Source organism: Pogona vitticeps, chromosome 4 (genome assembly GCF_051106095.1).
Source record: "Pogona vitticeps strain Pit_001003342236 chromosome 4, PviZW2.1, whole genome shotgun sequence".
NCBI classification, from domain to species: Eukaryota; Metazoa; Chordata; class Lepidosauria; order Squamata; family Agamidae; genus Pogona; species Pogona vitticeps.
In genome coordinates this window covers 139,704,250-139,708,299 of record NC_135786.1, presented here as the reverse complement: position 1 = coordinate 139,708,299, position 4,050 = coordinate 139,704,250, and positions in this window count along the sequence as shown.

Here is a 4,050-nt window from a genome sequence, read left to right as displayed (position 1 = left end):
GTGTCCCAGCATTGTAGAAAAGTTTTTAATTATCAACCATCTGAATATATATTCAAGTTTATTTGCAGCTAACAATTGCATGGCAAGAGATGTTATCAAGGGATTCTTGCACAAGCCCTTCCTGAGCAAGAGGAAAGTCAAAATCATAGTTTGATCATAAAGGCGCAACAGCAAAGAAACAGGTAATGTCCCAATCTAAACAGAGAAGGAATACTGTTAGAGCAATCTATGCCCCTTGCATTGCAACTTTAGGAACATAAATGCAAAATAGTAATCGGAAAGGGAGAAACCCAGGCTGCCAGAACAAATGATTTTCCACTCTTCTGGCACATTATAGCAAGCAGTCTCCAAATGGAAGCTTTAAGGAAGATGTGCTGCATCCTTGCTGACTCCTGGGACTCTCATTTCCAAGCACTGTATGGAACTGAGTCAGACCAGTCTGTCCCTAAACACATTAAGTTAGAATATATTAGCTGTTGTGGGTTTCCCGGGCTGTTTGGCCATGTTCCTAAGGTTTTTCTTCCTAACATTTCACCAGTCTCTGTGGCCGGCCTAAGGGGGAGATCCACAAAACCAGCAGAGCTTCAACAAAAAAAGAAGAAAGTCTAAAACTCATCAAAGCCTGGCTCCCAGCACTGAAAAATACAGCCTGCAAAAGGTCAACGAACTCTACCCAGCCACAAGAACCTGTGATCACTGCACACAAAAGACCAGCTAATGACACCCATCAATATATTCCTCCCTGGCTGCCAGTTACAGCATCAGAATTCAAAATGCTGAAAACCCATCTAAAACCAAGAAAGGGTCTGGGATCATATGACCCCACCAGTAATGATTAAAGCTACAATTGACAAGTGGTCCACAATATTTGCAGCACTCTTTCCACTGAGTAACCAGCCAATCCATATCCCTAGGGATCAAGGTATGGAAGTCATTTTACCAATACACAAGGAGATAACGTCTAACCCTTCTAATTATTGACCAGTCAACTTACTCTCTCTGATTAAAGACCTTATGCTAGACGTTTGGGATGGGTTAGATCAGGAAAATGTCATAGTGGAGCAGCAAGTTGGTTTCAGGCCTTGTTGTTTACCCATTGATCAGTGCGTGATCCTATATTTGGTAGAGAAGCACAGCTCCAGATATCAGGAAATACTCTATGCTGCTTCTGTAGATTTCAAATTAGCATTCAGTAACACCTCCCATGATAGGCTATGGATCAGATGTGAAGCCAAACCTTGGATTATTACTCCTCATTCCTATTATATGACAATATATGTCATCTATTATATGAAAATACAGTAACTTAAGTTAGCTGCTATCCTCAGGGCCATCAATCCTTTGGGTACCAGACAAGATGGGTGTGAGACAGGGATGTGTACTGGACCACTTGTTATTCCACATAAATTCCACGGTGTAACCTTTATTTAATCCTAATTTCCATGCCACCAAACTTGCCAAATAGACCAATCCCTGATTTACTAAATGCTTATGATGAAGTTATCCTCTCTTTCTCACAAAGAGGATTTAGGAGAACCCATCCAAAATTTTACAGCAGACTGCTCAGAGAAGCTTAAAACAAACTACCAAACGACTAAAAATCTTGTGCTTACTAAATATAAGAGGCAGATAAATGGGCATGACAACGAACAAGTTAACATTTACGAGTATCTCGAGTGCAGTTTTCCAAACAACTGGATAATGAAAAGCTCAGATTACCCACATTGCTGAAAATTCCCAAGAACTGTTAATGTTATTTTGAGATTTTTGTTTTCAAAAGGGAGTTCACATTAAAAGTGTTTCAGGCAAGGCAGTAGCCCAAATTATGTAGTACAGCTATGCATATACAAGATTTCCACCTCCCTGAAGCTGCACAGTTCAAACTCCTATAAACTATTTTAGTGTCTCACATTGCATCTTCAGTGCCCTACTCAGAATAGAATCAAGGATGGCTGCTCTTGAAGCATGTGCTTGATTCCAAATAATTAGTTTCTATCTTAAGTTAAACTTTAATCCTTTTGGACTAGCTCTCTTGATTTTAATAATTAACCATCCTTCAGGCTGACGAGAGCCCTTGAGGAGAAAGTAGTAACCTGCAAGTTTACCCATTTACTCCACCAGCCAGCATTGCTGCAGCTTGGGTTCTTAAAAACCAAAGACCCCACTGAACAATGGATTTGAAACATAGCTCTCCAGGTGGATGGGGTTTGAGTCCTACAGTATTTGGTGGCTGTGAACTGTAGCAAAATCTTTGTCCTGGCAGATTACCTCTATGGATTTTAATTTATTAATACCATAGAGCTTTCATTCTGGCCTGTTTCAATGTGGTACCATCAATGCTATCTATTTGTTATATACTGTATTCACAACACCTTTGTTTTTTTATTTTATTTTTAATTTATTTTATTTATTTATTGTCATTGTAAGTATATACACAGTACTGTATACCCAAACAATGAAATTCACAGACATCCAGAGACTAGACACATGCGCACACATAAAATTCCCCAAACACTCCCACCCACTAAAAAAAAAATCCCCCAACACTCCCCACCCATTAAAAGTCCCCCACTAAAAATACAAACATCTACACCGCAGGCCAAGTAACACAGTCCAACTAACTATTCACTACTGGTGGTCTTTAAGCTCATTATTAAGTGCAATTATAGCTCTGGGATAAAAACTATTCAGAAAACGTGTAGTCCGAGTCTTAATTGTTCTATATCTTCTGCCAGACGGCAACAGTTCAAAAAAGTTATAAGCAGGATGGGAAGAGTCTCTCAGGATGCTGTGTGACTTCCTCAGACAGCGGGATGTGAAGATGTCATCCAGGGTTGGCAGCTGGAGCCTAATAATATTCTGGGCAATTTTAATGGTTTTCTGTAGAGCTTTTTTGTCTGCTACAGAGCTACCAATCAATGCGCCTACCAATCAATGACAGTTGAGACTGTAGAACATATTTTACTATACTGTTTATTTTACAAGGACTCATTGAGTTTATATATTTCTCTATTTAAAAAAAAATTCCAGGCACAACTGGTAAGTTCTGTCTTCCTCTTGACTCCTCAAGGAAAACTATAGCCAAGGCAGCAAAATTTTGTGTAGTGGCATGTTCAACAAGAAAGCAATTGGTAAACCATTCCACTAATCAAACTAGAAATACTGCATAGTTGTAATAAGGATACAAATCTGTTTCTGTATGTAGTATTTTTCAGGGTTTTTTGTTTGTAAATAGTACCTGTTCTGTTTGATTCTGTTTTTTAATGGCTGAACATATGTGTATATGATGTGCTGTCAATTTGAAACTAATAGTGACTCTAACAGAACTTTCAAGGTAAGTGAGGCATTTTAAGGAGTGGTTTTACCAGTTCCAACTCCTACCAGTGAATTTCCATGGCTGAGCGAGGATTCAAATCCAGGATTCGTTAATTCTATTCCATCACTTTATCCACCTCACCATACTGGGTATATATTACAAATAAATACATAATAACAGATTTTTTAAAATGTCCAAGATATATCATTATCATCACTAAAACAAAAATAAGACTGTTTCTTATCAAACCTGTTTCAGAAGTACACTTCTTCCTTGAATTACATGGATCTGTGAATAACTATTTTAGTTATTCACAGCTTTCTCCCCAATAAATAAATATTCAATAAATACAGTGCCCTTGGCCACTCAGAACCCCTTGAGTTCAACACTGAAGTGTCAAAGTGGTCTACTTGCCCTCCAACACAACATCTACAATTCAACCTCTAGATCAGGAGGTGATAAGGACCTGTAAGGCTCATTATATACAGAATTGTATGACTGTCAACACTATGGAAGAGAATCCCAACAGAGAGAACAGTTCTCTCTCTCTCTCTCTCTCTCTCTCTCTGTGTGTGTGTGTTTGTATGTGTATCAACTGTTTATGTTTTGTAGTTACATTTTTAGGGGCATAAGAGTTATACATGGACTTTGAACTACATGGGGGGCATATGGCACCCCTCGAGGATCCCTGCATTGTTGAAGGGAGAAGGGTATACTTAAGGAGATAAACCACA